This window comes from Salvia splendens, chromosome 16 (genome assembly GCF_004379255.2).
Source record: "Salvia splendens isolate huo1 chromosome 16, SspV2, whole genome shotgun sequence".
Lineage (NCBI taxonomy): Eukaryota > Viridiplantae > Streptophyta > Magnoliopsida > Lamiales > Lamiaceae > Salvia > Salvia splendens.
In genome coordinates, this window is record NC_056047.1 from 14,200,285 (window position 1) to 14,211,696 (window position 11,412).

Here is an 11,412-nt window from a genome sequence, read left to right on the forward strand (position 1 = left end):
TTGTGCTCAAGGGGGAAGCGAACACCTGGTTCATGCGCTTGCCCCCTGACTCTATTGAGACTTGGGCCGACTTCAAGTCAGCATTCCTGGGCGAGTTTTTTCCGTCATCTAAGACAAGCGCACTGAAGAGAGAAATAACGAATGTGAAGCAAGGATATGACGAGCCCTTGAGCGACTATTGGGCAAGATACATGGGTCTTTTGGAATCGTGTCCCAACCATCGCATGGCGGACATTGAAGTACATCATACTTTCTACGAGGGCATGAACGCGGTAACCAAAGACCTGGCCAATTCATCTTCGGGAGGAAGCTTCACGCAATTACGGGTCAGCGAAGCAAAGAGAGTCCTAAGGAAGCTACTGAATGCAAAGAAAGAGTATGACCATTCAAGGGAAGGATACAACCGAGAGCGGGCTGCTGTTGCATCGACTACTGATCAGGAGAACAAGCTGGAGCAGAAAATGGACTTGAAGATGGATGAACTGAAGAAGTCACTTTTGAGTGCCATCGAGAAGAGCACTCCACCACCTCTCCCAACTGGGAACTACAAGGGTGCAGAGCAGGGGAATCAAGGGGCCCAATACGAGCATCCGAATGACTTGATCAGTACGGAGCAAGCTAATGCTGCTGGGTATTTTAACCAGAATGGGAATTGGATCCAGGGGAGACAACGGGACGCACCATGGAGGGACCACCCGAATTTTCGATGGGGAGAAGGGAACCAAAACCAGAACCAAGGTCAAGGCCAGAACCAATATAACCCTCACCCGAACCAAAACCCTAACCGTGGACCAGCAAACCCAGACTTCCAGCCCAACTGGTCAGGAAGAAACCAACAAGCCCAAAACTATAACCCACAAAGCTCAAACTCGAACCCTGTTTACGTGCCACCCCATCAGAGAAATTTCCAAAACTACCAAAATCAACCAAACCAAACATCCCAACACCATCAGAACCAGAATCAATTCCAAGCCCAGCACCAGAATCAATATCCTCAAGATCAGTACACTCCTCCTGCCCAATATAACCAATACCCGCCTAATCAAGGACAGCAAACCTTCCAGAACTATCAACACCAAGGGCCGGGTCATTTCCAAAACTCGAACAGGCCGAGGAGATCCGTTGAGGACATGATGAGTGAAATGCTAGCATCACAACAGAACATCAAAGGAGAATTGCAAGCCCATAATGAGGTCGTGCAGGGGATGCAAAATGCCCAGAAAGAACATAAGGCGAACATGGATATGATGAATAGGCAGTTAGCTCAACTGGCCAGTTCGATGGGTGATTTGAAGGGAAATGCAGGAAAACTCCCATCTACAGTCCAAATGCCCGAGAAGGCAAATGTGAGTAAGGTCACGTTGAGGTCAGGAACTACTTATGATGCACCTCAACCGAAACAGCCGAGTGAAGGATCGAATGGAACGAAGATAGGAGGCGAGACAATTTCAGCTGAGGAAATAGGGAATTTCATGCCTCGAATGCAGGATCCATTCTTCCTGGATGATACACCAAGTATAAGAGGTGAACCCGATGCCTTACTGACCAGGAAGGAACCTCCTCAAGAGAAAAATCCCAGAATGGAGGCTCGGACCCAAGAGCTACCAAAGAAAGTTGCTGAGGAACCCGTAGAAGAGAAAAAAGGGGAGAAACCATTCCCATTCCGATTTGTTACAAAGAGGAAGAAAGAGAACCCGGTCGACTACTTGTCGATTTTTGGAAGGTTGGACGTCACCATACCATTCCTCCAAGCCGTGAAACTACCCCCGCTCGGAAAATTCATTAAGGATTTCATAGCCGGGAAAGCTCAAAAAGATGGACAAATCATGGTGGAAGGGATCGCATCCGCAATTGTGCAAGAGAAACTGCCGCCCAAAAGGGCCGATCCAGGTATGTTCACTTTACCCATAACTATAGGGGATGTGAAGGTTGAACATGCGATGTGTGATCTTGGAGCTTCCATTAATGTCATGCCATTATCAATCTATAACCGACTGAAAGGAGTGAGGCTGTCAAACACTAGGGTGTTGATCCAGCTGGCTGATAGGTCGTGCATAAGCCCTGAGGGAGTTTTAGAGAACGTGTTGGTTAGAGTACAGGAGTTCACATACCCTGCTGATTTTTATGTGATCAAAATGAGTGAGCATGAAGCGAGAGAGTCTAGTGGAGTCTTGTTAGGGAGACCTTTTTTGAGAACGGCTAAGACAATAGTGGATATGGCCGAGGGGACTATTTGCATTGATTTTAATGGTGAGAAGTTTACTTTTGATATAAATGATGCCATGAAGAAACCCATTGATTCTGAAAATCTATGCTTTGTTGATGTGATTGACCCTCTAGTCCAAGATTTTCTTGAGACCGAACTATTACAGGAAAAACTCCAGGCTTTAGATGCTTGTGATCAGGCCGACGAAGAAGCTGCTGCGTGGTGTGAGTTGATCAGTAGCCAGGGGTTGACCGACGAAGAAATAGAAGGAGCGATCAAGGAATTCTGTCAAAAGTCGGCGTTCATTGGAGCCGCAGGGGCCAAGCTTCCAGTCAGTACGGAAGAACCTTCAGGGGAAGACTTAAAGAAAGACGGGGAGGCCCAGAAAAACCCTCTACCCGAAGACACACTTCCACCCCAAGTCGAGCTAAAAAAGTTACCATCGAACTTGAAGTATGCCTACCTCGGGGAGGAGAACTCATATCCCGTAATCATCAACAGCAGTCTCACAAAAGAACAAGAAGCGCGGCTACTGACTGTGTTGAATAGGAATAAGAAGGCAATCGGATGGAGCCTTACAGATCTAGTAGGGATAAGCCCCGACGTTTGCATGCACCACATCAGGCTAGAAGAGGGAGCGAAGGCTCATCGAGATGCTCAAAGGAAGGTAAACCCTAACATGCGAGAGGAAATTTTAAAGGAAATCTTGAAGTTGTTGTCGCTAGGGATTATCTATTCAGTGCCGGACAGTGAGTGGGTCAGCCCGATCCACATGGTTCCAAAGAAATCCGGGATCCAAGTTGTCAAGAATGAGAGGAACGAGCTGATTCCAACAAGGCTGGTCACGGGTTGGCGAATGTGCATCGACTACCGGAAGCTGAACAACGCAACAAGGAAGGACCATTTTCCTTTGCCTTTCATCGACCAGATATTAGAGAGATTAGCTGGGAAAAAATTTTTCTGCTTCCTAGATGGGTACAGCGGGTACTTCCAAATTCACGTGGATCCTGAGGACCAGGACAAAACCACTTTTACTTGCCCGTTTGGAACCTATGCATACCGTCGCATGCCTTTCGGTTTATGCAACGCTCCAGGTACGTTTCAACGATGCATGATGAGCATATTTTCCGATTTGATTGAGGAGTGCATAGAAATATTTATGGATGACTTCACGGTTTACGGAGACTCGTTCGACTCTTGCCTTCATCATTTGGACATAGTTTTGGAAATGTGTCAAGCAAAGAGTCTGGTTTTGAACTTCGAGAAGTGCCATTTTATGGTCACCGAAGGGATAGTCCTAGGACACGTAGTCTCAGAAAGAGGTATCCAGGTGGATCGAGCCAAGGTGGATGTCATATCCAAATTACCATTCCCTACTGATCAGAAGGGAATAAGGGGTTTCCTGGGACATGCTGGATTTTATCGAAGATTTATAAAGGATTTCTCCAAAATCGCCCAACCCCTTACCAGACTGCTTCAAAATGATGTGGAGTTCGTTTTTGATGAGCAATGCAAGGCAGCTTTCGATCTTCTCAAAGAAAAATTAGTATCCGCACCTATCATACGAGCTCCTGATTGGAACCATCCTTTCGAAGTAATGTGCGACGCCAGCGACTTTGCGGTAGGGGCCGTGCTGGGTCAGAAGATCGATGGGAGGAGGCACGTAATTTTTTATGCGTCCAAGACTCTAAATCAGGCCCAGCGGAATTACGATACCACCGAAAAGGAGATGCTGGCAGTGGTGTTTTCTTTCGAGAAGTTCCGGCCATATTTGCTGGGATCTAAGGTCGTAGTATACACTGACCATGCAGCCCTTAAGTATCTAGTTACCAAGAGAGAATCAAAACCACGCTTGATCCGATGGGTACTCTTGTTGCAAGAATTTGATTGGGAGGTGGAAGATAAGAGAGGAGTCGAAAACAAGGTGGCAGACCATTTGAGCAGAATAGTGCAAGAAGGAAACAGCGAGGAGGTGCACGACCAGTTTCCAGAGGAACACTTATGTGAGGTGATTTTTGCACCCAGAAAAATTGATTGGGAAGAAGTGTACAAACTTACTGGTCAGAATGATGCAGCAAAAGGAAAAGAGAAGGTAGGGCAGGAGCCATGGTATGCGGACCTGGCCAACTACCTAGTAACTGGAGAACTTCCAGAGGTACCAAGTGTTACCAAAGCCCAACGAATGAAGATCAAGAGTGAGGCAAAATATTATTTTTGGGACGACCCTTACCTATGGAGGGTAGGATCCGATCAAGTGATAAGAAGGTGCATTCCTGACTGGGAACAGCGGGATGTGTTGACCCACTGCCATTCGTTAGCATGTGGAGGGCACTTCGGATCCAAGAAGACGGCAAGGAAGATTCTGGATAGCGGCTTTTACTGGCCAACTCTCAACAAAGATGCATACGAGTTCTGCCGGAGCTGTGAGCGTTGCCAACTGACCGGTGGAATATCTGCCCAAGATGAGATGCCGCAAGTACCGATTATTGTTTGTGAATTATTCGACATATGGGGAATGGATTTCATGGGGCCTTTTCCCTCGTCCTATGGCAATTTGTATATCCTAGTCGCGGTGGATTACGTCTCCAAATGGGTAGAAGCGACGGCCACAAGTACGTGTGAAGCAAAGGAGGTGGCCAAATTCTTAAAGAGTCACATTTTCAGCCGTTTCGGAGTCCCAAGGGCGATCATCTCTGATCAAGGTACACACTTTTGTAATCGTACAATTGAAGCTTTAATGAAAAAGTACGGTGTGCACCATAGACTTTCAAGCCCCTACCACCCGCAAGCTAACGGCCAAGCCGAGATCTCTAATCGAGAGATAAAGAAGATTTTGGAGAAAACTGTAAATCCTTCTCGGAAGGATTGGAGCGTGAGATTAGAGGATGCTCTCTGGGCATATCGAACAGCCTACAAGACCCCCATTGGTATGTCCCCTTACCGAATAGTTTTTGGAAAAATGTGCCACTTACCTGTAGGGATCGAGCACCGAGCATACTGGGCAGTACAGAAAGTGAATATGGATGCTACAGCCTGTGAGGAGGAAAGGAAGCTGCAATTACAGGAGCTTGAAGAACTTAGATTGGAATCTTTCGACTCGGCCATGTGGTACAAGGAGCGAACGAAATTATGGCATGATAGAAATCTGAGAACCAAGGAGCTCCATGTTGGCCAGAAAGTACTACTCTTCCAGTCGAGATTGAAGTTAATGCCCGGGAAACTCAAATCTAAGTGGACAGGACCGTACATCGTAACAGCCCTCCGAGCTAATGGAGCGGTGGAGATTTCAGGGAGTCTTTCTAACTCTGAGCCTTTTGTTGTGAATGGACATAGGTTGAAAATCTTTAGGGATAATAGTGAGGTGGGGGTAGTGGATGAAATTCCACTACTACCACATACTAAGGTCACATACTGATTAGTAAGATAGGAATTTGGAATTCCACGTGGCTAGTTTCATTTTGATAATATTCTGCATATACTGGCCAGGTAGGATTCCAAATTACCTAAGGAGAATGTAAATACTGTATATACGTAATTAATTTTTGCATGCTTGAAAATTTTCTAAAAATCCAAAAATATATTTTCGGGCCTTAAATTTAGGTTGGGGTACACTTTGACCAAGAGATTACCTATTTAGTGTCACTCCAATTTGTATTTAAGTGCCATTTTGAATTATTTTCCGTAATAGGTAAGTATAGAGGGAAATTGTGGATAGGGCGTAAATTTGAATTAAGCGTGTGCAGCTTTTGCAGGGTGGCAGTGCTGGAATGGTGTGGAGCAGAGAGAGTACACACGCTAGCCAATCAGGAACCAACACCTGTCGCCCAACCACTTTTCACATGAAGCGGCATGACCGGTAACCACTGATAGCCGGTTGAAATCACCTGCAACTGCCATTTCTAATCCGAACTAAACCAACCGACCCTCCCTTTCTCCCTCAAAAACCCTCATTTCCAAAATACCTTTCAAGAAATTCTCCTCTATCCCTCTCACAGAACCATCGTTCTCAAACCAAACCCTAATTTCTACCGTCAAATCACAAATTACAGTCATGGGTAAGAAAGCTATCGCGAGGAAAATCAAGCCCCGTCGTGCGAACACCCAAGATACGCAGCCGCTGCGAGAAGATACCCCGGAGGCCCAACCACAGTCGAACCAACCACCCGCACCGACTGCTCAACCGCCGGCCACTATTTCTTTGGATGCCGTAATGGTATTCCTTCGCCAACAAGACCCGACTAGGGACTGGACGGCGGCATTGACCAATTTCGGCCACACGGGGGGCATAGGAACCGCACCCAGTGAAATTCCTCATGCACAGGTCAGACACGCAGAACTACAGTCGGAGGAAGGATCTCCCTCAGCCACCGCGGCATCGGAACCCTCGGTACCAGATTCGGCAGACCTGGAAGCTATCGCCGCGTTTTACAGCTCCGACTCTGAGGAGCGAAAGAAAAGGTCCAGCCAAGTAAGGGAAACCCAGGGAGAGAGTGGCGGAGCAAAAATGACGCCCGAGAAGGACCCAGTATTTCAAGAAGTAAGACGGCCAGAGATAGATCTGAACGAATCAGCCAGGAAACAGGGCCTCATGACGGACGAGGAGTTTGACTCGATAATGAACAGGGTAAGCCGAAGAGAGGAGACAACTGACTTGGTGGCTGAGGGTCTGGACCTCGCACCAAGATCAGTAGGAGAGAATGAACAAGCTTTTAGAGAACCCATACCGAAGGATAAGACATCCCAGTCAGAAGGAGAAGAGGAGAGGGAAAAGCAGAGTGAAGCCAAGGAAGCAGGAACAGAGACAACAGAACCAGAGGTAGAGGCATCCACCCCAGGGGCACCTCCGGTAGTTAAACCGATCCCCGTCAGAAGGAAACTGGTAGTGAAGACAGGCTCCAAGGCAGGGCCACCCAAACCGCAGAGGAAATCGCAACGTTGTTTGGGTAAGTGGGCACCCAACAGGGCGGAACCGAACACGGCGGAGGATCCCCTAGAGATCGTGAGTGACGACGAACCCTGTCCGGCGCAAGAGGATCAGGGTGTGGAAGCCGAGCGGGTGGCTGAGGGACTGGACCTCGCACCCGAGTCAGTGAGCCCCGAACAATTGGAGAAGGAAGATGCCAAGAAAGAGTGTAGCTCCACTACCCAGGAGACGCCACCAACCGAGGCGGAAGAGGAAGCTAGATACCAAGTAGAAAGGAAAAGAAAGGGCAAGACCGTTGTGGAGAAAAAATCAAAAACCAAAAGAATGCGTACCCCGAACACAGGCATAGTGATCACTGAGACTGCCCGGAGGACCCCATCAAACCGGCAGACACAGAGCGATAGTGAGTACGAGGCCAGTGAAGAATCTGAATCAGATAGCGACACAACCATGGAAGAGGAGGAATACAAGGAGCGGGAACTCCCCAACGATCATTGAGAACTGTTGCATCCACCTGCCGAACCACTCCGGTATAAGCGTTGGACGGTGGAACTCACGGATGACGTTGTGGAAGAGATGAAGTTGTTTGACGACAAGAAGCTCCAGTCAGTTTACCGCACAAAGAACGCAAAAGGCAAGAAGGTTAAGTGTGGAAAGGTAATTCATCTCCCATCCTTAGATGAGATGCAAATTAGTGAATCGTTTCTAGCCCTTTTGCATGAGTTGGGTTTTGAATGGTTGTTGAGGAATGAGAAGTTAAGTGTCCCGGTCGATTTGGCCAAGGAGTTTTTCGCAACTTTTCGATTCGAAGTCACAACTGATTTGGATATAGAGTGTGTTAGCTTTAGGGTATTTGGAGGAGAAATTAGGATGAATCTGATTGAGTGGACTGTGAGGTTGGGTATATGCAGTTTGGAGGAGGCAATGGGACTTGAATGGAGAAACAGGGAGCGGGGGATTCCCCGCCGGCATGTGGAATTTGAGCCCCAGTCGGCTTGGGAGGAACTTACTCACCCCGGAGCAGGGCAGTTCCAATCCACGATCTCCCGATCGATCCACCTTAGCGACCCCGTTTTACGCCTGGTTCAACTTTTTTTAGACTACAATCTTTTGGGGCAGTCTAATTCGGCAGTCCGGACATCAATGACGGAGTTGTACCTTATATGGTGTGCAAAAAAGGGCAAGAAGCTGCACTTAGGGTTCTGGACTGCATACACATGTCACCTCGTCGCAACTCACCCAGCACGGAATATTTCCCTCTGCCATATATTGGGAATCTTCATGAGGAACAACATCACCGTTTCGGAGGACGAAGACCTAACCCCACTCACGATGGTGAGCGCCCCAGGATTGTTCGACATCCCTCTGTTCGTCCGAACGAACACGGTGTACATGAGGCAGGGCGTGCCCTACTTTTATGCGATGGGAGAAGAGGCAATACCCACTGCTCGGATAACAACAGCTCAGGAAGCACCAGGACATGACCAGAGGCGAGACAGAATTGAACAATCTGTGGAAAAGATGGCTGAGGAAAATAGACAGATGAGGGAAGAGATGATTCGTTTAGCGTCAGAAATGGAACAGGTATTGAAGGAGTCTGCGGAGCAGAGAATACTGACTCAGAAGCAAGCCGCTCTAGAAAGGACAGTCACTGATATGGCAGAGGAGAATCAGCAATTGAAGGCAGAGGTGATCAAGCTGGCAGGAGTTGTGGAAAGGATGTTGAAGGGCTCTGCAGAGCAGGATATGATGCATCAGAGGCAGGCGGCCATGGAAGCTATCGTATCAGATCTCGGGGAGGAAAACTCCAAGATGCAAAAAGCAATGAACAGAATGTTAACCAGTATGGATAACATCTTAGAAGAAATGACCTACCTGAGGAAGGAGCAAGCTGCAGGACCGAGTGGCCATGGTGGCCGGACTGATGAACCACATATCCAAGAGACCGGAGTAGAAGATGAGCAAGAGACAGCGGACGCCGAGGTGCCGGCAAGAGCCGAGGAGCCGGCGAAGGAAAATGAAACTGGAACGGAAGAGGACAACCCGAAGGAACAACCTGCACCACCTGCCCCACGAAGGAGCAGGCGACTTCGATAGACCCCCCTACTGACCAAGTTAGTTTTTTTTTAAGCTTTTTTAACTTTTCGTATTTTTGTTATGTTGTGGTATTCGGTTAGGTAGTATAATCTGTGTTTGCGAGCAAACCCCACTTCATAACACTTAGCCTATTCCATAGTCTAAGTGTGAGAAGTTAGGGTTTGTTTCTTGGTAGCATGTTTTCTGTGTTTCTTTTGTATATACGTGTTTCTTTGTTTAGTGGATTTTGTCCGGTGTTCAAACCTCTCCCACTTAGCCTATTCCATAGCCTAAGTGTGAGAAGTTTCTGTTTGAGTTGTTATTTTTGTTTGTTATTTTGTTGTCTGTGCGTCTACCATACTGGCCAGTACTTTTTCTACTTCACAGCCTTATCTGGGGCAGACACTTGTGAAGTAGGAGGAGGGACGTAATGGCCAGTATGATGTATATATGTGTGTTCTGTGTTTGTGCTCGTTTTGTGTTTTTTAGGTCTAGTTTTTTTTATGTTGTGTGCTGATTTGGGCTTAAACTCAACCGTCCTGAGCTGGAGGTGAGGGGAATTGAGGGAGATAAGACAAGCTGGAAAACCGAAACCACTCTCCTTAGTACCTCCTGACCAGTATGGATGATGTGAGTATGAGAGAAAAGCCCACACTTAGAGCCAAACACGAAAGCCCTCTAAAATGTGAGTTATAAGCCTTAAAGTGGAACCACTTTCCACATACACTTAAAGAAAAGAGAGGCTGCCACAATTTGCCTAGGGTGAAGTGATCACGGGTAGCAAATACTGAAGGCAGTAGGAACCCCCCCTTAAAAACGAAGCCTTGCATGCAACGATCTACTTCCAGATCAAATAGTACATGTTTACCTATCCTAAAGAAATTTGTTACGTAACAGAATTTAGAGATTTAGCACTTAAAACACCGAGAAATCTTAGATCTAAGCTAACTAGACAAGGAAAGAAAAGAACACTACAATGAACGAAACGGAAATCAACTTCATAGCATTAACACATTCGGATATCCAAAGCAAGCATTTCAAAACAACAAAATCCCAAAATGTAACAGAAATCCAACGTAAAGACGGAGAACTAATTAAACTACGAAAGCAATTAAAAGATTGTTTGCCACTCCGGGCGATAAAATCTCTGACTGGAACTACGATCTAGCTAACTGGAACGGACGATGACTGGAACTCGGGAACATTCTGAACGTCAGGTGATCATGGCTCGGCGAGGCAAGAAGTGGACACGGCTGAAAGACTGAAATTACCGAGAGAACTCTCTACCTAAAGATGATGGTGAATTCTTCCTTCCCTTTTCTCTCCAACTTGGCTACCTTTTATAGGGAGGCTACCCTTGATTTTAGGGTAAATCCTCGCTGCAATTTGACTTCTTTGCCCTTAATTGTGGGTAATCCGTCCCAGCTATCCGTCTTCTTCATCTCAAGCCGTTTTAGCACGTATACGGATCAGTATGAGACCATGCTGGCGCTTTTTCTACCCGAACACTCCGGAACTTCCCTACTGGCCAGAACACTTATCCTGCACACTTTGAGCAACTGCTTTGCAAATATAATCATTTAAACCTAGTCAGTAGCTGCACGTGAGATCTAAGTCCAAAGCAATTGTGGTTGAGCATGATGAGAGAATTCAGTCCTAACGTTCCTGGTGAGGTGCGAGAGACTGAGTGAACCTAGTGGTTGACCGAGAGTGTGGGCGATCTTGACAAGCAGATGTACTGACTGGGAGAGAAAGAGGGGGGCGGCAGAAGTTCAAGGCTGTCTAAGGCCGGATTGCACCTAATCCCGAGGGGAGGGATGGTTGAAAATGTAGCCCAATCTGTTAGTGTTTTATGTATTTCTGTGTTTAAATGATTATATTTGCAAAGCAGTTGCTCAAAGTGTGCAGGATAAGTGTTCTGGCCAGTAGGGAAGTTCCGGAGTGTTTGGGTAGAAAAAGCGCCAGCATGGTCTCATACTGATCCGTATACGTGCTAAAACGGCTTGAGATGAAGAAGACGGATAGCTGGGACGGATTACCCACAATTAAGGGCAAAGAAATCAAATTGCAGCGAGGATTTACCCTAAAATCAAGGGTAGCCTCCCTATAAAAGGTAGCCAAGTTGGAGAGAAAAGAGAAGGAAGAATTCACCATCATCTTTAGGTAGAGAGTTCTCTCGGTAATTTCAGTCTTTCAGCCGTGTCCA